Source organism: Triticum urartu, chromosome 3, assembly GCF_003073215.2.
Source record: "Triticum urartu cultivar G1812 chromosome 3, Tu2.1, whole genome shotgun sequence".
NCBI classification, from domain to species: domain Eukaryota; kingdom Viridiplantae; phylum Streptophyta; class Magnoliopsida; order Poales; family Poaceae; genus Triticum; species Triticum urartu.
In genome coordinates, this window is record NC_053024.1 from 694046604 (window position 1) to 694071940 (window position 25337).

A 25337-nucleotide genomic window follows, 5' to 3' on the forward strand; every position below is an offset into this window, starting at 1 on the left:
TAGAGACAACTACAGTCAGATTAAATAGGGCACCATCTAAATCCGTCGAGACGACACCTTATGAACTATGGTTTGGCAAGAAACCCAAGTTGTCATTTCTTAAAGTTTGGGGCTGCGATCCTTATGTGAAAAAGCTTCAACCTGATAAGCTCGAACCCAGACCGGAGAAATGTGTCTTCATAGGATACCCAAAGGAGACTGTTGGGTACACCTTCTATCACAGATCCAAAGGCAAGATATTCGTTGCTAAGAATGGATCCTTTCTAGACAAGGAGTTTCTCTCGAAAGAAGTGAGTGGGAGGACGAGGTAATATTACCTTCTCCCTTATTGGAAAGTAGTTCATCACTAAAATCGGTTCCAGTGATTCCTACACCAGTAAGTGAGGAAGCTAATGATGATGATCGTGAAACTTCTGATCAAGTTACTACCGAATCTCGTAGGCCAACCAGAGTAAGATCCGCACCAAAGTGGTACAGTAGTCCTGTTCTGGAAGTCATATTACTTGACCATGACGAACCTACGAACTATGATGAAGCGATGATGAGCCCAGATTCCACAACATGGCTTGAAGCCATGAAATCTGAGATGGGATCCATGTATGAGAACAAAGTATGGACTTTGGTTGACTTGCCCGATGATCGGCAGGCCATAGAGAATAAATGGATCTTCAAGAAGAAGACTGACGCTGACGGTAATGTTACTGTCTACAAAGCTCGACATGTTGCAAAAGGTTTTCAACAAGTTCAAGGAGTTGACTACGATGAGACCTTCTCACCCATAGCGATGCTTAAGTCCGTCCGAATCATGTTAGCAATTGCCGCATTTTATGATTATGAAATTTGGCAAATGGATGTCAAAACAGCATTCCTTAGAGGATACCTCAAAGAAAAGTTGTATATGATGCAACCAGAAGGTTTTGTCGATCCAAAAGGTGCTAACAAAGTGTGCAAGCTCCAGCGGTCCATTTATGGACTGGTGCAAGCCTCTCGGAGTTGGAATACACGCTTTGATAGTGTGATCAAAACATATAGTTTTATACAGACTTTTGGAGAAGCCTGTATTTAAAAGAAACTGAGTGGGAGCTCCGTAGCATTTCTAATATTATATGTAGATGACATATTGTTGATCGTAAATTATACTAAATTTCTGAATAGCATAAAAAGGATACTTGAATAAGAATTTTACAATGAAAGACCTCAGTGAAGCTGCTTATATATTGGGCATCAAGATCTATAGAGATAGATCAAGACGCTTAATTGGACATTCACAAAGCACATACCTTGATAAATTTTGAAGAAGCTCAAAATGGATCAGGCAAAGAAACGGTTCTTTCCTGTGTTACAAGGTGTGAAGTTGAGTCAGACTCAATGCCCGACCAGTGCAGAAGATAGAGAGAAAACGAAAGGTGTTCCCTATGCTTCAGCCATAGGCTCTATTATGTATGCAATGATGTGTACCATACCTGATGTGTGCCTTGCTATAAGTTTAGCAGGGAGGTAACGAGGGAGTCCTGGATTAAGGTTGTCTCCGGACAGCCGGACTATATCCTTTGGCCGGACTGTTGGACTATGAAGATACAAGATTGAAGACTTCATCCCGTGTCCGGATGGGACTCTACTTGGCGTGGAAGGCAAGCTAGGTGAGGGAGTCCTGTACTAGGGGGTCTCCGGATAGCCGGACTATCTCCATTGGCCGGACTAATAGACTATGAAGATACAAGATTGAAGACTTCGGCTCGTGTCCGGATGGGACTCTACTTGGCATGGAAGGCAAGCTAGGCAATACGTATATGGATATCTCCTCCTTTGTAACCGACCTTGTGTAACCCTAACCCTCTCCGGTGTCTATATAAACCGGAGGGTTTTAGTCCGTAGGGCAACAATCACAACATACAATCATACCATAGGCTAGCTTCTAGGGTTTAGCCTCTCTGATCTCGTGGTAGATCTACTCTTGTAACACCCATATCATCAATATCAATCAAGCAGGACGTAGGGTTTTACCTCCATCAAGAGGGCCCGAACCTGGGTAAAACTTTGTGTCCCTTGCCTCCTATTACCATTCGGCCTAGACGCACAGTTCGGGACCCCCTACCCGAGATCCGCCAGTTTTGACACCTACACTAGGCAATACGGATATGGATATCTCCTCCTTTGTAACCGACCTTGTGTAACCCTAGCCCCCTCCGGTGTCTATATAAAACAGAGGGTTTTAGTCCGTAGGACAACATACAATCATACCATAGGCTAGCTTCTAGGGTTTAGCCTCTCTGATCTCATGGTAGATCAAATCTTGTAATACTCATATCATCAAGAACAATCAAGAAGGACGTAGGGTTTCACCTCCATCAAGAGGGCCCGAACCTAGGTAAACACCGTGTACCCTGCCTCCTGTTACCATCCATCTTAGACGCATAGTTCGGGACCCCCTACCCGAGATCCGCTGATTTTGACACTGACATTGGTGCTTTCATTGAGAGTTCCACTGTGTCGTCACCATAAGGCTTGATGGCTCCATCGATCATCGCTAGAGACGCGGTCCAGGGTGAGGCTTTCCTCCCCGGACAGATCTTCATACTCGGCGGCTTTGCACTGCGGGCCAACTTGCTAGGCCATCTGGAGCAGATAGAGAGCTACGCCCCTGGCCATCAGGTCAGATTTGGAAACTTGAACTACACGGCCGATATCCGCGGAGACTTGATCTTCGACGGATTCTAACCCATACCGGACGCGCCATACAGTCTTGACGAGCATGACGCAACTCTGCCGTCAGACAGTGTTCGGGATATCGCATCCGCAGCTACTCCGTCCATCAATCCGAAGCAAGTCGCGCCATCCGAGAGCGGAGGGATGGACCCCTCCATGGAGGACGCACTCTTAGCGGCGATAGAGCCGGATACTGACTTCATCCCTTATGAGAGCCGTGTCACCAAACCACTGGATTCATCTTCGGCCACGGACTCGAAGCCGCTCATATCCGTGCCCGTCGAGTCCGACTGGGCGCCGATCATGGAGTTCACCTCCGCGGACATCTTTTAGCACTCACCCTTCAGGGATGTGCTAAATTCATTACGGTCTCTCTCCCTGTTAGGAGAACCTTGGCCGAACTATGTCCGGCTAGAATGGGATGCAGACGACGAAGAAATTCGCTGCCCACACACCACCCACTTAGTAGCCACTGTTGACGACTTAACCGACATGCTCGACTTCGGCTCCGAAGACTTCGACGGTATGGTCGACAAAGCCAGAGACGAACAGGATCCACCGCCCTCAGGACACTAGACCGCCACCTCCTCATATGATATATACATGGTGGACACCCCCAAAGAAGCCAATGGCGACGAGAAAGCGAAGGATGACCCCTCCAAGAAGCAACCCAAACGCCGACGTCAGCGGCGCCGCTCTAAGTCCCGCCACAGCAAGAGCAATGATACCAACACAGGAGATAATACCACTCTGGATAGCACTGAAGACAACAACAATCCTTTCCCGCACGGTGCAGAACTAGAGGACGAACAAGCTAGCCCACCAGAGCAGGCAGCAGATGGAGAACCGGAAGAGGACAATTACATGCCTCTCTCCGAAGACGAGCGAGAATCGGCGATGACGAGTTTATCGTGCCAGAGGACCCCGTCGAGCAAGAGCGCTTCAAGCACCGGCTTATGGCCACAGCAAGTAGCCTAAAGAAGAAACAGCAACAGCTTCAAGCTGACCAAGACCTGCTAGCAGACAGATGGACCGAAGTCCTCGCAGCCAAGGAGCATGAACTCGAGCGCCCATCAAAGAGTTACCCAAAACGCAGGTTGCTACCTCACCTTGAGGAGGAAGCATTGAAACCTCATTCACCAGTGTATGATGCGGCCGACCGGCCACTACGCGGCCGAGCCAGAGAGGCGTTTTAGCCTAAATTTCAGACCGCACCCCATCGCCACTCAGTTAAAAATACTAAGGCCCGAGGCAACACAGAGGACCTGCGAGACGTCTTGGACAGTAAGGCAAAAATTGCAAGGTCAATATACGGGACACGGGCACGTGCGCCCACATGGGACGATGACCGTCGCGTCGGACACACCAAGAGTAAATCCGGCCGGGCCGAATACAGTAGACAAGACTCATACGAACTACATCGGGATATAGCCCGGCACAGAGGTGCCACACACCCCCTATGCTTCACTGATGAAGTTATGAATCATGAATTCCCGGAGGGTTTCAAACCCGTAAATATCGAATCATTCGACGGCACAACAGATCCCGCTGTATGGATTGAGGATTTCCTCCTTCACATCCACATGGCTCACGGTGACGATCTACATGCCATCAAGTACCTCCCACTAAAACTCAAAGGACCAGCTCAGCATTGGCTGAATAGCTTGCCAGCAGATTCCGTCGGCAGTTGGGAGGATTTCGAAGATGCATTTCTTGACAACTTCCAGGGCACTTATGTGCGGCCACCGGATGCTGATAACTTGAGCCACATAACCCAGCAGCCAGGGGAATTTGCCAGACAATTGTGGACATGGTTCCTGACTAAGAAAAATCAAATTGTAGATTGTCCGGATGCAGAAGCCCTAGCGGCATTCAAGCATAACACGCGCGATGAGTGGCTCACCCGCCACCTCAGCCAGGAGAAGTCGAAATCTATGGCAGCCCTCACAACACTCATGACCCGCTTTTGCGCGGGCGAGGACAGCTGGCTGGCTCGCAGCAACAACACATCAAGGAATCCGGATACGTCGGATACCAAAGACATCAACGGTAGGCAGCGTCGTAATAGACCAAAGCGCCGCAAGAACGGTGATAACACCGAAGATACGGCAGTCAATGCTGGATTCAAAGGCTCTAGATCCGGTCAGCGAAAAAATCCATTCAAAAGAAATACTCTGGCTCCGTCCAGTCTGGATCGCATACTGGATTGCTCGTGTCAAATCCATGGCACCCCTGACAAGCCAGCCAATCACACCAACAGAGAATGCCGGGTGTTCAAGCAGGCCGGCAAGTTAAATACCGAAAACAAGGACAAGGGGCTGCATAGCGATGACGAGGAGGAGCCCCAGCCGCCGAACCCAGGAGGACAGAAGGGGTTTCCCCCACAAGTGAAGACAGTGAACATGATATACGCAACCCACATTCCCAAGAGGGAGCGGAAGCGTGCACTAAGGGACGTCTACGTGATGGAGCCCGTCGCCCCGAAGTTCAACCCATGGTCTGCTTGTCTGATCACCTTCGATCGCAGGGACCACCCCACTAGCATCCACCATGGCGGATCCGCCGCACTGGTCCTCGACCCCATCATTGACGGATTTCACCTCACTCGAGTCCTTAGGAACGGCGGCAACAGCCTGAACCTGCTTTATCAGGATACAGTGCGAAAAATGGGTATCGATCCCTCATGGATCAAACCCAGCAAAACCACCATTAAAGGTGTCATCCCAGGTGCAGAGGCCCATTGCACAGGCTCAATCACAATGGAAGTGGTCTTTGGATCACCGGATAACTTCCGAAGCGAACCGTTAATCTTCGACATCGTCCCGTTTCGCAGTGGCTATCATGCACTGCTCGGACGGACAACATTTGCAAAATTCAATGCAGTGCCGCATTAAGCATACCTCAAGCTCAAGATGCCAGGACCTCGCGGGGTCATAATAGTAAATGGAAACACAGAACGCTCGCTCCGTACGGAAGAGCACACTGCGGCCCTTGCAGCAGAGGCACAAAGCAGCCTGTTCAGGCAGACTACTCATTCGGCGTTACAGCCCCCGGACACCTTCAAGCGAGTCCGGAACAATCTGCAACAGGATCGCCTGGCACGATCAGCTCTCGCCTAGCAATCTGGCCCCCGTCCCAGTCCCAGTGCAGTGACAAAATTCGTGCCACGCGTACATGACTACACATTGAAAATACAATGGACATAGGCGGGGGCACAATCAGGACACGCCCGCATTGTGGCTTAACCACACCAGGGGCTGTATACCTTTGAAATTCCTTTTCTCTTTCAGGGCCTAACTCTTCGGAAGCCCTTTCCGGCAGTACGATTGCCGGACACATTCCGGAAGCAACAACCAAGGCTGAAAGAAGCTAAGATGATAACAGGAACCGCCAGGTGGTCTCTAGTACTACTTGATATACCCGCTTTTTCACTATTTATGCATAGCTTGCCTTGGGATAGGACATTTCGAATTGTCCTACTTCATGCTTATTGCACTACTTGTACCAGTACGCTTCGACGTATTATTCAAATAACAATGCATATTATTAATCTGTCATTGCATTATTTAAGTTTTTCTCTTTCTCTTATATGTCCATTTACGACATCCCGCACCTACACGCTCGGGTACGGTCAGTACGCCAGGGGCTCTCATTTACCCCGTAATACGGCGCAAGAAGTCCGAACACTTTCGACAGTGCGGCACCCCGAACTTATAGCGTTATATGCATCAGCTCCGAATCATGTCTTGGGTCAAATGTGGGGTTGCCCGGCTCCCATGCTTTGGTACCTTACATTCCGCTATATCGGCTAAGGTAGTGGTGGGAGAACTAGTGCGATTGTGTCTCGGTTCTTTCGGACGAGCACCTCAGTAGAGAAAGCCAAAAATTGACTGTCATGATAAGGCGAGAGACTGGTCGCTGTTCGAGAGGTCTCAAGTCCGTAAATACTTTTTCCACTCTGGGCTAGGAGTCGGCCTTGTCCGGCTTAGGCGTGTATAGCGCCCCAAATTTAGCCCTCCGAATACCAGGGGCTTCGCTAAAAATTTAAAATCATAGACTTCTATGGCTAAGTCAGAGTGATAAAGCATTATAGTCCGATTGCCTGGTTCGTTGCGCTAAGCACCTCCCTTGAAGGACCCAAAATTGGGGTAAATAGTGTTCAGATTTACCCCGAACACCCCAGTACTAGCTACATGGGGGCAGAAGCCGACGACTGGCCAACTCTCAGATTTTATAAACGGCCGCACAGAAGGTAATATTTTAAATTAAAAAAGCGTCGCATGGCGCAAAAGAAATCGTTTCATATTATAGGATCACATGGGCATGTTCATTCAAATATTACATCCTTGGCACACTCATCTGCCACTAGGCGGGAACCCTTTAGGACGCTCTCATAATAATTCTCGGGGCAGCGATGCTCCTTGCCCTCCGGCGGCCCCTCCTTCACAAGCATCACGCCGTCCAGCTTCGCCCAGTGCACCTTCGCCCGGGCAAAAGCTCTGCGTGAACCTTCGACGCAGATAGACCGCTTGATGACTTCAAGCCGTGGGCAGGCTTCCACCAGCCGCCTCACCAAACCGAAGTAGCTACCGGACAGGGGCTCTCCAGGCCACATCCAGACTATAAGGCCCCTCATGGCCTGTTCGGCCGCCTTGTGAAGTTTGACCAACTGCTTCAGCTGGTCGCTCAAGGGCAGGGGGTGTTCGGTCCCAGTATACTGAGACCAGAACAACTTCTCCGTTGAGCTCCCCTCCTCAGCCCAGTAAAACTCCGCGGCATCCAGCACACTGCGGGGAAGATCTGCAAACGCTCCTGGAGAGCTCTGAACACGGGTAAGAAAAAGGAAAGTCTTCTTCACATGCTTGCTTTGCATATTGAATGCCTTACCCGCTGCTATCTTCTTCGCCGCATCAATCTCCTGGAGGGCCTTGTGGGCTTCGGCCTTGGCGCTCCGGGCGCTTTCAAGCGCCTGCGCGAGCTCGGGCTCTCGCGTCTTGGAGTCAAGCTCCAAGCACTCATGCTTTTTGGCGAGAGCCTCGAGCTCTTGCTACACCTCGCCCACTCGGGCTTCTTGTTTCTCCCGTTCAATGCGTTCTTTGGCCGCTTTGTCTTCGGCCACAGACAACGCCTTCCTCAGAGTCTCCACCTCGGTCGTGGCCCCTGACAAATTCATGATGATCCTATTACTTTACACCGAACTTCTTTTTAATTATATAAACCGGGGTATATCTTACCTTTGCTCTCTTCGAGCTGCCCCTTGGTAAGGCCGAGCACGTCATTGGACCGCTTCAGGGCCTGCTTCAGCGCAGAGACCTCCGCAGTACGTGCAGCGGCGGCCAGCAGGGAAGCCTGCACATACACATAGACATACTCTAATTAGACTCTTGAGTTATCATTTGATACTCTATTCGGCTTTTCTTCGCGAACGCCGAACAAAGCATCAAGGGCTACTATCTATGCGGTAATATTTTTATATTTTGAAAGCTTACCTCAAAGCTTGTTAGGAGGCTGGCGCAAGCTTCGGTCAGTCCGTCTTTGGTGGACTGAACCTTCTTGACCACCGCACTCATGATAGTGCAGTGTTCTTCATCGATGGAAGCTCTATGGAGCGCTTCCAGCAAGTTGTCCAGTGCCTCTGGTTGGACAGAGGACATCAGAACGGATGGTTGGCCCCCCTTAATGGGGGACCGCCTGCCGGAGTCCGGAACCATTGAAGGTTCCGGCGCAGTGTACGGCTGGGGCCTGAACTCGAAGCCCGTAGGAGCCTCGCTCCCTTGGTACCCAGGGTCTGGGAGGTCGCCGTGAGGCGCCCCCAGGATCGCCTCCCCTTGGGTCGGTGCCTTTTGAGACACCACCTCGGCGTTGTCTATAGGGCGAGGGGTGGAAGCCTTCGGAGGAGAACCGATGTTCATATCCGACGAGCCCAAAGAGCCGCTCGACGACGGTACGTCGAGACAAGCTCGGGCCAGACTGCATAATCAGATTTTGCATGAGCAAAGGCAGTATAGTAAAACATACCATGAAGTACTATGGTGTCCGGACACTTACGATTTCGCCAGGGGCTTGTCCCTGGGTAGCCACTCGTCACCGATGTCGGCGGCCCTCGTGGCACAGTCCGGAGGGAGGGTCTTTCCCTTCTTGGACCCTTCGGCCTCCCCGGCTGGGGGGGAGAACTTTTCTCCTCCTCCTTGTTTCCATGGGAGGAGTGCGCGTCAAACTCATCGGATGATGAGTCCGACAGAATCACCTTGCGCCAGAGACCCTTTCGGGTCCCCGCGGCCTTCTTCTTGGCCGTCTTTTCTGGCACCTCGTAAGGTGCTGGAGTAAGCATCTTCGTTAGAAGAGCGTTTGCAGGATCTTCGGGCAGGGGGGGCTAGGCAAACAAGCTGCTCCGCTGTCCTTATCCAGTCCTATTAATGACATGAAAGCTTAGATCCATCACATAACCAAACCAGGGCACATAAATACCTTGAGAGATATAAAAGCCTACCGGATAGGTGCGGCGCTTTACGCTGAGTCCGCGGTCGTCGGTGAGGGAGGGAGGCATCTCGGCACCCTTGAACAACACCCTCCAGACGTCCTCGTGCGTCGTGTCGTAGAGCTCTCGCAGCATCTGGTGCTGGGCCGAGTCGAACTCCCACAAAACAAATGTCCGTCGTTGGCACGGAGGATCCGGCGGAAGAGCATAACCTGGACCACGTTGACAAGCTTAATTTTCTTGTTCGTCATGTTCTGGATGCAGGTCTGGAGTCCGGTCATCTCTACCGAAGAACCCCAGGACAGGCCCTTCTTTTTCCAGGAGGTGAGCCATGTGGGGATTCCGGATCGAAATTTGGGGGCCGCCACCCAGTTGGATTCGCGCGACTCGGTGATGTAGAACCACCCCGATTGCCACCCATTTATGGTATCCACGTAGGTACCCTCGAGCCAGGTGACATTAGGCATCTTGCCCACCATGGCGCCTCCGCACTCTGCTTGCTGGCCACCTACCACCTTCGGTTTGACATTGAAGGTTTTCAGCCATAAGCCGAACTGGGTCCTGATGCGGAGGAAGGCCTCGCACACGACGATAAACGCCGAGATATTGAGGATGAAGTTGGGGGCCAGATCATGAAAATCCAGCCCGTAGTAGAACATGAGCCCGTGAACAAACGGGTGGAGAGTAAATCCCAGTCCACGGACGAAATGGGTAAGAAAAACTACCCTCTCACGGGGTTCGGGCATTGGGATTATCTTCCCCGCATTCGGCAGCCGGTGCGCGATATTCGCAGCTAGGTATCCGGCTTCCCGTAACTTTTTGATGTTCTCCTCCGTGACGGAGGAGACCATCCACTTGCCTCCTGCTCCAGACATGCTTGGGGTGGTTTGAGAAGAAGAACACGAGCTTGGGCGCTAGAGCTCGAGTGTGCGAGAAGGAAGAAGGCGTGGGTGAAAAAAGTAAATCTTTGTCCCTTTATAAGGGAGGAGGAGGCAATAAGTCTCCCCACTTGTCTGGGAAACCGCTTATTCCCCAGTCGCCCTAATTGATGGTGCGGTTGGGTTACCCACGTCCGTATTGATGAGAATCCCATGATAGGGGGAACACGATCTCTGCTTTGACAAGACGTATCAAGAAAACCGCCTCGCGATATGTGCGGAGCTAGTTGAGAAAAGCGGTTCGAATAATAACCGAGCCATGGAGTGATGTCATACTATCAAAACATGTCAGCAGATTAGATTTGTGAAGTATTATTCTCTCTACGGTCGTATGTGGAACTTATTTTGCAGGGTCGGACACTATCCTTGTATTCAAACTCTTCCATGGTGTATTCGGAGGAGGAACCCGCCTTGCAATGCCGAAGACAACACTACGCGCCGGACTCATCGTCATTGAAGCCTGGTTCAGGGGCTACTGAGGGAGTCCTAGATTAGGGGGTCTCCGTATAGCCGGACTATATCCTTTGGCCGGACTGTTGGACTATGAAGATACAAGATTGAAGACTTCGTCCCATGTCCGAATGGTACTCTACTTGGCGTGGAAGGCAAGCTAGGAACTACGGATATGGATATCTCCTCCTTTGTAACCGACGTTGTGTAACCCTAGCCCCCTCCGGTGTCTATATAAACCAGAGGGTTTTAGTCCGTAGGACAACATACAATCCTACCATAGGCTAGCTTCTAGGGTTTAGCCTCTCTGATCTCGTGGTGGATCAACTCTTGTAATACTCATATCATCAAGAACAATCAAGCAGGACGTAGGGTTTTACCCCCATCAAGTTGGCCCGAACTTGGGTAAACATCATGTCCCCTGCCTCCTGTTACCATCCGTCGTAGACGCATAGTTCGGGACCCCCTATCCGAGGTCCGCCGGTTTTTACACCGACAGGTACCAAAATAATCCAGGAGTGGATCACTGGACAATGGTGAAGAACATCCTGAAATACCTGAAAAGGACTAAGGATATGTTTCTCGTAAATGAAGGTGACAAAGAGCTCGTCGTAAATGGTTACGTCAATGCAAGCTTTGACACTGGTCCGGATGACTCTAAGTCATAAACTAGATACATGTTTTTATTAAATGGTGGAGCTGTCAGTTGGTGCAGTTCCAAGCAGAGCGTCGTGGTGGGATCTACGTGTGAAGTGGAATACATAGCTGCTTAGGAAGCAGCAAATAAACGAGTCTGGATGAAGGAATTCATATCCGATCTAGCTGTCATACCTAGTGCATCGGGTCCAATGAAAATCTTTTGTGACAATACTGGTGCAATTGCCTTCGCAAAGGAATCCAGATTTCACAAGATAACCAAGCTGTTGGGGAACGTAGCATAAATTCAAAATTTTCCTACGTGTCACCAAGATCTATTTTATGGAGTCATCTAGCAATGAGGGAGGAGTGGATCTACATACCCTTGTAGATCGCGCGCGGAAGCGTTCAAGAAAAGGGGTTGATGGAGTCGTACTCGTCGTGATTCAAATCACCGATGATCCTAGCGCCGAACGAACGGCACCTCCACGTTCAACACACGTACGGAGCAGCGACGTCTCCTCCTTCTTGATCCAGCAAGGGGGGAGGAGAGGTTGATGGAGATCCAACAGCATGACGGCGTGGTGGAAGTAGCGGGATTCCAACAGGGCTTCGCCAAGCGCTGCGGGAGGAGGAAGATGTGTCATGGGAGGGAGAGGGAGGCGCCAGGCCTTAGGTATGGTTGCCCTCCCTTCCCCCCCCCACTATATATAGGGCCAAGGGAGAGGGGGAGGGCGCAGCCTTGCCCCTTCCTCCAAGGAAGGGTGCGGCCAAGGGGGGGAGGAGTCCATCCTCCCCAAGGCACCTCGGAGGTGCCTTCCCCCTTTAGGACTCTCCCCTTTTCCTCTTCTCTTGGTGCATGGGCCTGTTGGGGCTGGTGCCCTTGGCCCATATAGGCCAAGGCACACCCCCTACAGCCCATGTGGCCCCCCGGTGCAGGTGGCCCCACCCGGTGGACCCCCGGGACCCTTCCGGTGGTCCCGGTACAATACCGGTGACCCCGAAATTTGTCCCGATGGCCGAAATAGCACTTCCTATATATAATTCTTTACCTCCGGACCATTCCGGAACTCCTCGTGACTTCCGAGATCTCATCCGGGACTCCGAACAACTTTCGGGTTACCGCATACTAATATCTCTATAACCCTAGCGTCACCGAACCTTAAGTGTGTAGACCCTACGGGTTCGGGAGACATGCAGACATGACCGAGATGACTCTCCGGTCAATAACCAACAGCGGGATCTGGATACCCATGTTGGCTCCCACATGTTCCACGATGATCTCATCGGATGAACCACGATGTCAAGGACTTAATCAATCCCGTATACAATTCCCTTTGTCTAGCGGTACGATACTTGCCCGAGATTCGATCGTCGGTATCCCGATACCTTGTTCAATCTCGTTACCGGCAAGTCTCTTTACTCATTCCGTAACACATCATCCCATGATCAACTCCTTGATCACATTGTGCACATTATGATGATGTCCTACCGAGTGGGCCCAGAGATACCTCTCCGTTTACACGGAGTGACAAATCCCAGTCTCGATTCGTGCCAACCCAACAGACACTTTCGGAGATACCTGTAGTGTACCTTTATAGCCACCCAGTTACGTTGTGACGTTTGGCACACCCAAAGCACTCCTACGGTATCCGGGAGTTGCACAATCTCATGGTCTAAGGAAATGATACTTGACATTAGAAAAGCTTTAGCATACGAACTACACGATCTTGTGCTATGCTTAGGATTGGGTCTTGTCCATCACATCATTCTCCTAATGATGTGATCCCGTTATCAATGACATCCAATGTCCATGGTCAGGAAACCGTAACCATCTATTGATCAACGAGCTAGTCAACTAGAGGCTTACTAGGGACATGGTGTTGTCTATGTATCCACACATGTATCTGAGTTTCCTATCAATACAATTATAGCATGGATAATAAACGATTATCATGAACAAGGAAATATAATAATAACTAATTTATTATTGCCTCTAGGGCATATTTCCAACAGTCTCCCACTTGCACTAGAGTCAATAATCTAGTTCACATCGCCATGTGATTAACACTCACAGGTCAAATCGCCATGTAACCAACATCCAAAGAGTTTACTAGAGTCAATAATCTAGTTCACATCACTATGTGATTAACACTCAATGAGTTCTGGGTTTGATCATGTTGCTTGTGAGAGAGGTTTTAGTCAACTGGTCTGAACCTTTCAGATCCGTGTGTGCTTTACAAATCTTTATGTCATCTCCTAGATGCAGCTACCACGCTCTATTTGGAGCCATTTCAAATAACTGTTCTACTTGGAGTTATTCTAAATTGTTGCTCCATTACACGTATCCGGTATCTCTACTCAGAGCTATCCGGATAGGTGTTAATCTTGCATCGTCGTAACTCTTGACGTCGAACTCTTCATCACCTTCATAACCGAGAAAATTCCTTAGTCCACTAGCTACTAAGGATAACTTTGACCGCTGTACTGTGATCCATTCTTGGATCACTCTTGTACCCCTTGACTGACTCATGGCAAGGCACACTTCAGGTGCGGTACACAGCATAGCATACTGTAGAGCCTATGTCTTAAGCATAGGGGACGACCTTCGTCCTTTCTCTCTATTCTGCCGTGGTCGAGCTTTAAGTATTAACTTCATACCTTACAACTCAGGCAAGAACTCCTTCTTTGACTGATCCATCTTGAACACCTTCAAGATCATGTCAAGGTATGTGCTCATTTGAAAGTACCATTAAGCGTTTTGATCTATCCTTATAGATCTTGATGCTCAATGTTCAAATAGCTTAATCCAGGCTTTCCATTGAAAAACACTTTCCAAATAACCCTATATGCTTTCCAGAAATTCTACATCATTTCTGATCCATAACATATACTCATTAGAAATTCTATAGTGCTCCCACTGACTTCTTTGGAAATACAAGTGTAAGTGCATCTAGTGCCACCCCTAGTTGGTTTTGGAGTATTGACGACAAACCTAGTTGAGGGACTAATGTGTTTGTGAGAATTACAGGAAAACACAGGTAGAAGTCCCTCATTGATTCGGTTTTACTACCAGAGATGACCCCTAAAAATGTACGAAGACATTGAAGACAATGGTGGTTTATGAAGATATTCATATTGAAGACAATGACAGGAGAAGACTCCCTATGAAGCTTTTGGAACTCGAAGACCTAGATCCTTCGTAGTTTTATTTCATTCATGTTGTGTCATAGGAACCACCGTACTGTTAAGTGGGGTCAAAGAGAACCAGTCAGAATGACTGAAGTGATGCCTAATTCAAATCCTATGTCTTCGAGCGAAGACTTTGAGAGAAAATCTTGTCCAGAGTCAGACAAGTCAGCGTTACTTGTAGCCCAAGTAAAGTTGTCGTGTGAGTTCAAAATTCGACCGTTGGTACACGTGTCAGTTCCTTAGTGACCCAGGGTCATTTCGGACAGATCAGGTCGGGTTGCCAAGTGGCTATAAATAGTTCACCCCCCACAACCATAAACGGTTGGCTGCTCAGATTTCAGTGCACGGCTTTTGTCGTTTAAGAGCAACCCACCTCGAAGCCTTTGAAAGAAAAATTCCCAGTGAGGAGAAAAGCCCTAACCACCCAGAGCCAGAGCAAATTGGGCATCACTTAAGTCTTCGTGTCTGTGTGATCTGAAGACTTATTACACTTGAGGACTGTGCATCCTCCAGACGGTTAGGCGTCGCGTTCAGAGCATCCAAGAGAAATTGTGGATTGCCAGTGAACGAAGTCTGTGAAGGTTTGGGAGTCTACCTTGAAGACTTACCTGAGTGATTGGGCAAGGTCTGTGTGACCTTAGCTCAAGGAGAAAATGGTGAGGACTGGGTGTCTTGGACTAAGTGTCCTTGACTGGGTGTCCGGGACTGTGTGTCCTTTGGTTTAAATACCTAGCCGCTCCAACCAGACGTACAGTTGTCACAGCAACTGGAACTGGTCAAACAAATCATTGTCTTCAACGCATCGCTGGTTTCATCTTCACTTCCTTTTACTTACAGTTATTCATTGTGAAGCCATTACATGCCTGCTTTACCGTTTGTCTTCACAACATGAATGTATGATCTGTTTGGCTTCATAACTTCTTCCTACCTGATCCTTATTACACTGAAGCTGTTTGTCACTGTGCTTTCACTCTATTGAATACATGACCATGGCTGGCCCAGTGTAATATAACTTCCGCTGCATAGTAATAGGCATAATCTTCACTGTTTGTCTTCATAACTCTCACGTTTTGAAGACTTTCATAAAAATCGCCTATTCACCCCCCCTCTAGTCGATATAACGCACTTTCAACAAGTTTCTCATAAACTTTGTATAAACCCAAAATCTTTGATCATCTCATCAAAGCATACATTCCAACTCTGATATGCTTACTCCAGTCCTTAGAAGGATTGCTGGAGCTTTGCATACTTATTAGCATCTTTCAGGATTGACAAAACCTTCCGGTTGTATCACATACAACCTTTCCTCAAGAAAATCGTCGAGGAAACAATGTTTTGACATCCTATCTGCAAGATTTCATAAATAATGCAGTAATCGCTAATATAATTCCAACAGACTCTTAGCATCGCTACGAGTGAGGAAGTCTCACCGTAGTCAACTCCTTGAACTTGTCGGAAACTTCTTAACGACAAGTCGAGCTTTCTTAATGGTGATACTTACCATCATTGTCCGTCTTCCTTTTAAAATCCATCTGCACTCAACAGCCTTACGACCATCGAGCTGTTCTGCCAAAGTCTACACTTTGTTTCCATACATGGATCCTCTCTCGGATTTTATGGCCTCGAGCCATTTATCGGAATCCGGGCCCACCATCGCTTCTCCATAGCTCGTAGGTTCATTGTTGTCTAGCAACATGACTTCCAAGACAGGATTACGTACCACTCTGAAGTAGTACGCACCCTTGTCATCCCACGAGGTTTGGTAGTGACTTGATCTGAAGTTTCATGATCACTATCGTAAGCTTCCACTTCAATTGGTGTAGGTGCCACAGGAACAACTCCCTGTGCCCTGTCACACACTAGTTGAAGAGACGGTTCAATAACCTCATCAAGTCTCCACCATCCTCCCACTCAATTCTTTTGAGAGAAACTTTTCCTCGAGAAAGGACCCGATTCTAGAAACAATCCCTTATTGCTTTCGAATCTGAGACAGGAGGTATACCCAACTGTTTTGGGTGTCCTATGAAGATGCATTTATCCGCTTTGGGTTCGAGCTTATCAGCCTGAAACTTTTTCACATAAGCGTCGCAGCCCCAAACTTTTAAGAAATGACAGCTTAGGTTTCCCTAAACCATAGTTCATACGGTGTCATCTCATCGGAATTACGTGGTGCCCTATTTAAAGTGAATGTGGTTGTCTCTAATGCCTAGCCCATAAACTATCGTGGTAATTCGATAAGAGACATCATGGTATGCATCATATCCAATAGGGTGCAGTTATGATGTTCGGACACACCATCACACTATGGTGTTCCAGGCTGTATCAGTTGTGAAACAATTTCCACAATGTCTTAATTCTGTGCCAAACTTGTAATTCAGATATTCATCTCTATGATCATATCATAGATCTTTTATCCTCTTGTCACGACGATCTTTCAACTTCACACTGAAATTACTTGAACCTTTCAATAATTCAGACTCGTGATTCATCAAGTAAATATACTCAACATCTACTCAAATCATCTGTGAAGTAAGAACATAACGATATCCACTACATGCCTCAGCACTCATTGGACTGCACACATCAAAATGTATTACTTCCAACAAGTTGCTTTCTAGTTCCATTTTACTGAAAATGAGGCTTTCAGTCATCTTGCCCATGTGGTATGATTTGCATGTCTCAAGTGATTCAAAATCAAGTGAGTCCAAACGGTCCATTTGCATGGAGTTTCTTCATGCATATACACCAATAGACATGGTTCGCATGTCTCAAACCTTTCAAAAACGAGTGAGCCCAAAGATCCATCAACATGGAGCTTCTTCATGTGTTTTATACCGATATGACTTAAGTAGCAGTGCCACAAGTAGGTGGTACTATCATTACTATCTTTTGGCATGAACATGTGTTACGATCGAGATTCAATAAACCATTCATTTCAGGTGCAAGACCATTGAAGGTATTATTCAAATAAACAGAGTAACTATTATTCTCTTTAAATGAATAACCGTATTGCGATAGGCATAATCCAATCATGTCTATGCTCAACGCAAACACCAAATAACCATTATTTAGGTTTAACACCAATCTCGATGGTAGAGGGAGCGTGCGATGCTTGATCATATCAACATTGGAAACACTTCCAACACATATCGTCAGCTCACCTTTAGCTAGTCTCCGTTTATTCCATAGCTTTTATTTTGAGTTACTAACACTTAGCAACCGAACCGGTATCTAATACCCTGGTGCTACTAGGAGTACTAGTAAAGTACACATTAACATAATTTATATCCAATATACTTCTATCGACCTTTCCAGCCTTCTTATCTACCAAGTATCTAGGGTAATTCTGCTCCAGTGGCTGTTCCCCTTATTACAGAAGCACTTAGTCTCGGGTTTGGGTTCAACCTTGGGTTTCTTCACTAGAGCAGCAGCTGATTTGCCGTTTCATGAAGTATCCCTTCTTGCCCTTGCCCTTCTTGAAACTAGTGGTTTCACCAACCATCAACAATTGATGCTCCTTCTTGATTTCTACTTTCGCAGTGTCAAACATCGCGAGTATCTCAAGGATCATCATATATGTCCCTGATATATTATAGTTCATCACGAAGCTCTAGCAGCTTGGTGGTAATGACTTTGGAGAAAGCATCACTATCTTATCTGGAAGATCAACTCCCACTTGATTCAAATGATTGTTGTACTCAGACAATCTGAGCACAAGCTCAACAATTGAGCTTTCCTCCCTTAGTTTGTAGGCTAAGAAAATCGTCAGAGGTCTTATACCTCTTGACGTGGGCACGAACCTAAAATCACAATTTCAGTCCTTGGAACATCTCATATATTCTGCGATGTTTCAAAAACATCTTTGGTGCCTCAACTCTAAACCGTTTAACTGAACTATCACGTAGTTATCAAAATGTGTATGTCAGATGTTCGCAACATCCACAGACAACGTTCGAGGTTCAGCACACTGAGCGGTGCATTAAGGACATCAGCCTTCTATGAAGCAATGAGGACAATCCTCAGTTTACGGACCTAGTCCGCATAATTGCTACTATCAACTTTCAACTAATTTTTCTCTAGGAACATATCTAAACAGTAGAACTGAAGCGCGAGCTACAACATAATTTGCGAAGACCTTTTGACTATGTTCAGGATAATTAAGTTCATCTTATGAACTCCCACTCAGATAGACATCCCTCTAGTCATCTAAGTGATTACATGATCCGAGTCAACTAGGCCGTGTCCGATCATCACGTGAGACGGACTAGTCAACGTCGGTGAACATCTTCATGTTGATCGTATCTACCATACGACTCATGCTCGACCTTTCGGTCTCTGTGTTCCGAGGCCATGTCTGTACATGCTAGGCTCATCAAGTTAACCCTAAGTGTTTTGCATGTGTAAAACTGTCTTACACCCGTTGTATGTGAACGTAAGGATCTATCACACCCGATCATCACGTGGTGCTTCGAAACGACGAACTTTAGCAACGGTGCACAGTTAGGGGAGAACACTTCTTGAAATTTTAATGAGGGATCATCTTATTTACTACCGTCGTTCTAAGCAAATAAGATGCAAAAACATGATAAACATCACATGCAATCAAATAATAGTGACATGATATGGCCAATATCATATAGCTCCTTTGATCTCCATCTTGGGGCTCCATGATCATCTTGTCACCGGCATGACACCATGATCTCTATCATCGTGTCTTCATGAAGTTGTCTCGTCAACTATTACTTCTACTACTATAGTTAACGGTTAGCAATAAAGTAAAGTAATTACATGACGTTTATGTTGACACGCAGGTCATAAATAAATTAAGACAACTCCTATGGCTCCTGCCGGTTGTCATACTCATCGACATGCAAGTCGTGATTCCTATTACAAGAACATGATCAATCTCATACATCACATATATCATTCATCACATCCTTTTGGCCATATCACATCACATAGCATACCCTGCAAAAACAAGTTAGACGTCCTCTAATTGTTGTTTGCATGTTTTACGTGGCTGCTATGGGTTTCTAGTAAGAACGTTTCTTACCTACGCAAAGACCACAACGTGATATGCCAGTTGCTATTTACCCTTCATAAGGACCCTTTTCATCGAATCCGATCCGACTAAAGTGGGAGAGACAGACACCCGCTAGCCACCTTATGCAACTAGTGCATGTCAGTCGGTGGAACCAGTCTCAGGTAAGAGTACGTGTAAGGTCGGTCCGGGCCGCTTCATCCCACGATGCTGCCGAATCAAGATAAGACTAGTAACGGCAAGCATATTGCACAAAATCAACGCCCACAACTACTTTGTGTTCTACTCGTGCATAGAAACTACGCATAGACCTAGCTCTGATACCACTATTGGGGAACGTAGCATAAATTCAAAATTTTCCTACGTGTCACCAAGATCTATCTATGGAGTCATCTAGCAATGAGGGAGGAGTGGATCTACATACCCTTGTAGATCCCGCGCGGAAGCGTTCAAGAGAACGGGGTTGATGGAGTCGTACTCGTCGTGATTCAAATCACCGATGATCCTAGCGCCGAACGGACGGCACCTCCGCGTTCAACACACGTACGGAGCAGTGACGTCTCCTCCTTCTTGATCCAGCAAGGGGGGAGGAGAGGTTGATGGAGATCCAACAGCACGACGGCGTGGTGGAAGTAGCGGGATTCCAACAGGGCTTCGCCAAGCGCTGCGGGAGGAGGAAGATGTGTCATGGGAGGGAGAGGGAGGCGCCAGGCCTTAGGTATGGTTTCCCTCCCTTCCCCCCCACTATATATAGGGCCAAGGGAGAGGGGGAGGGCGCAGCCTTGCCCCTTCCTCCAAGGAAGGGTGCGGCCAAGGGGGGGAGGAGTCCATCCTCCCCAAGGCACCTCGGAGGTGCCTTCCCCCTTTAGGACTCTCCCCTTTTCCTCTTCTCTTGGCGCATGGGCCTCTTGGGGCTGGTGCCCTTGGCCCATATAAGCCAAGGCACACCCCCTACAGCCCATGTGGCCCCACCCGGTGGACCCCCGGGACCCTTCCGGTGGTCCCGGTACAATACCGGTGACCCCGAAACTTGTCCCGATGGCCGAAATAGCACTTCCTATATATAATTCTTTACCTCCGGACCATTCCGGAACTCCTCGTGACGTCCGGGATCTCATCCGGGACTCCGAACAACTTTCGGGTTACCGCATACTAATATCTCTATAACCCTAGCGTCACCGAACCTTAAGTGTGTAGACCCTACGGGTTCGGGAGACATGCAGACATGACCGAGATGACTCTCCGGTCAATAACCAACAGCGGGATCTGGATACCCATGTTGGCTCCCACATGTTCCACGATGATCTCATTGGATGAACCACGATGTCAAGGACATAATCAATCCCGTATACAATTCCCTTTGTCTAGCGGTACGATACTTGCCCGAGATTCGATCGTCGGTATCCCGATACCTTGTTCAATCTCGTTACCGGCAAGTCTCTTTACTCGTTCCGTAACACATCATCCCGTGATCAACTCCTTGATCACATTGTGCACATTATGATGATGTCCTACCGAGTGGGCCCAGAGATACCTCTCCGTTTACACGGAGTGACAAATCCCAGTCTCGATTCGTGCCAACCCAACAGACACTTTCGGAGATACCCGTAGTGTACCTTTATAGCCACCCAGTTACGTTGTGACGTTTGGCACACCCAAAGCACTCCTACGGTATCCGGGAGTTGCACAATCTCATGGTCTAAGGAAATGATACTTGACATTAGAAAAGTTTTAGCATACGAACTACACGATCTTGTGCTATGCTTAGGATTGGGTCTTGTCCATCACATCATTCTCCTAATGATGTGATCCCGTTATCAATGACATCCAATGTCCATGGTCAGGAAACCGTAACCATCTATTGATCAACGAGCTAGTCAACTAGAGGCTTACTAGGGACATGGTGTTGTCTATGTATCCACACATGTATCTGAGTTTCCTATCAATACAATTATAGCATGGATAATAAACGATTATCATGAACAAGGAAATATAATAATAACTAATTTATTATTGCCTCTAGGGCATATTTCCAACACAAGCACGTCAAGAGATGCTTCAATTCCACCCGCGATCAAGTCAAGGAGGGAGACATAGAGATTTGCAAGATACATACGGATCTGAATGTTGCAAACCCGTTGACTAAGCCTCTCTCACGAGCAAAACATGATCAACACCAAGACTCCATGGGTGTTAGAATCATTACAATGTAATCTAGATTATTGACTCTAGTGCAAGTGGGAGACTGAAGGAAATATGCCTTAGAGGCAATAATAAAGTTGTTATTTATATTTCCTTATATCATGATAAATGTTTATTATTCATGCTAGAATTGTATTAATCAGAAACTTAGTACATGCATGAATACACAGACAAACAGAGTGTCACTAGTTTGCCTCTACTTGACTAGCTCGTTGAATCAATGATGGTTATGTTACCTAACAATAGACATGAGTAGTCATTTGATTAACGGGATCACATCATTAGAGGATGATGTGATTGACTTGACCCATCTGTTAGATTAGCACGATGATCGTTTAGTTTGTTGCTATTGCTTTCTCCATAACTATACATGTTCCTATGACTATGAGATCATGCAACTCCCGAATATCGGAGGAACACTTTGTGTGCTACCAAACGTCACAACCTAACTGGGTGATTATAAAGGTGCTCTACATGTGTCTCCAATGGTGTTTGTTGAGTTGGCATGGATCAAGATTAGGATTTGTAACTCTGATTGTCGGAGAGGAATCTCTGGGCCCTCTCGGTAATGTACATCACTATAAGCCTTGCAAGCAATGTAGCTAATGAGTTAGTTACAGGATGTAGCATTACGGAATGAGTAAAGAGACTTGCCAGTAACGAGATTGAACTAGGTATTGGGATACCGACGATCGAATCTCAGGCAAGTAACATACCGATGACAAAGGGAACAACGTATAACGTTATGTGGTCTGACCGATAAAGATCTTCATAGAATATGTAGGAACCAACATGAGCATCCAGGTTCCGCTACTGGTTATTGATCGGAGACATGTCTCAGTCATGTCTACATAGTTCTCGAACCCGTAGTGTCCGCACGCTTAACGTTCGATGACGATCGGTATTATGAGTTTATGTGTTTTGATGTACTGAAGGTAGTTCGGAGTCCCGGATTTGCTCACGGACATGACGAGGAGTCTCGAAATGGTCGAGACATAAAGATTGATATATTGGATGACTATGTTTGGGCATCAGAAAGGTTCCGAGTAAGTTTGGACGAATACCGGAGTACCGGGGGTTACCGGAACCCCCCGGGGAGTGTATTGGGCCTCATGGGCATTGGTGGAGAGAGGAAAGGGCGGCCAGGGCAGGCCGCGCCCCCTCCCCCTCTAGTCCAAATTGGACTAGGAAGGGGGGCGCCCCCTTTTTCCTTCCCCCTCTCTTCTCCTTCCTTCCCTCCTACTCCTACTCATGGAAGGGGTGGAATCCTACTCCCGGTGGGAGTAGGACTCCCCTTGGGGCGCTCCTAGGAGGCCAGCCTCCCCCCCCTCCTCCACTTCTTTATATACGGGGGGGGGGGAGGCACCCCATGGACACACAAGTTGATCATTGATCTTTTAGCCGTGTCCGGTGCCCCCCTTCACCATAATCCACCTCGATCATATCGTAGTGGTGCTTAGGCGAAGCCCTAATCCGGTAGCATCATCATCACTGTCATCACTCCATCGTGCTAACGAAACTCTCCCTCGAAGCTCTACTGGATCGTGAGTTCACGGGACGTCACTGAGTTGAACGTGTGCAGATCACGGAGGTGCCGTATCTTCGGTGCTAGATCGGTCGATCGTGAAGACGTAAGACTACATCAACCGCGTTGTCATAACGCTTCCGCTTATGGTCTACGAGGGTACATAGAGGATACTCTCCCCTCTCATTGCTATGCATCACCATGATCTTGTGTGTGCGTAGGAAAATTTTGAAATTAATGCATTCCCCAACACAAGAGGCAAGCAAAAAGAGACGAACGAAAAAAGGGCGAATAAAACGGCAAAGGTGAAGTGGGGGATAGGAAAACGAGAGGTGAATGGAAAATAATGTAATGTGAGGGATAAGAGTTTGTGATGGGTACTTGGTATGTCTTGACTTGAGCGTAGATCTCCCCAGGAACGGCGCCAGAAATCCTTCTTGCTACCTCTTGAGCATGCGTTGGTTTTCCCTTGAAGAAGAAAGGGTGATGCAGCAAAGTAGTGTAAGTATTTCCCTTAGTTTTTGATAACCAAGGTATCAATCCAGTAGGAGACTACATGCAAGTCACCTAGTACCTGCACAAACAAATAAGAACCTTGCAACCAATGCGATAACGGGGTTGTCAATCCCTTCACGGCCACTTGCAAAAGTGAGATCTGATAAAGATAATAAGATAAATATTTTTGGTATTTTTGTTGTATAGATTGGAAAGTAAAGATTGCAAAATAAATAGTAAACTAGAATTGTAGATCGGAAACTTATCTGATGTAAAATAGACCCAGAGGCCATATGTTTCACTAGTGGCTTCTCTCAAGATAGAAAATATTACAGTGGGTGAACAAATTACTGCCGAGAAATTTATAGAAAAGTGCTTAGTTATGAGAATATCTAGGCATGATCATAAACATAGGCATCACGTCCGTGTAAAGTAGACCGAAACGATTCTGCATCTACTACTATTACTCCACACATCGACCGCTATCTAGCATGCATCTAGAGTATTAAGTTCATAAGAACAGAGTAACGCATTAGGCAAGATGACATGATGTAGAGGGATAAACTCAAGTAATATGATATAAGCCCCATCTTTTTATCCTCGATGGCAACAATACAGTACGTGTTGGTTCCCTTTCTGTCACTGGGATCTAGCACTGCAAGATTGAATCCAAAACTAAGCACTTCTCCCATTGCAAGAAAGATCAATCTAGTAGGCCAAACCAAACTGATAATTCGAGGAGACTTGCAAAGATATCAAATCATGCATATAAGAGTTGGGAGAAGAATCAAATATTGTTCATAGATAAACTTGATCATAAACCCATAATTCATCGGATCTCGGCAAACACACCGCAAAAAGTATTACATCAAATAGATCTCCAAGAACATCGAGGAGAACTTTGTATTGAGAACCAAAGAGAGAGAGAAGAAGCCATCTAGCTAATAACTATGGACCCAAAGGACTGTGGTAAACTACTCACATGTCATCAGAGAGGTTATGGTGTTGATGTAGAAGCCCTCCGTAATCGAATCCCCCTCCGGCAGATCGCCGAAAAAGGTCCCTATATGGGATCTCACGGGTACAGAAGGTTGCGGCAGTGGAAAAGTGGTTTCGTGACTCCCCTGGATGTTTTCAGGGTATAAGAGTATATATATAGGCTAAAGAAGTAGGTCGGTGGAGCTACGAGGGGGCCACGAGGGTGGGGGCGCGCCTACCCCCCTGGGTGTGCCGCCCTACCTGGTGGCCGCCTCGTTGCTTCCTTGGCCTCCACTGTAAGTCTCCTGAATTGCGTTTGTTTCAAAAAAGATCCTCGCAAAGGTTTCCTTCCGTTTGGATTTTGTTTGATATTCCTTTTCTGCGAAACACTGAAATAGGCAAAAAATAGCAATTTGCACTGGCCCTTTGGTTAATAGGTTAGTCCCAAAAACAATATAAAAGTGCACAATAAAGGCCATTAAACATCCAAAACAGATAATATAATAGCATGGAACAATAAAAAATTATAGATACGTTGGAGACGTATCAGTGGTGAGGCAGTAGGGAAGAAAGGGGGTACTGGCTATGGGTGAGCGAGTTAAAGGGGGTGAGGCTAGATTTGGCACCGGGACGGCGCGCCAGATTTCCCATCTCCCGCCATCCACCCTCGCTCTCGCGTCGCACCCGCCCGTGCGA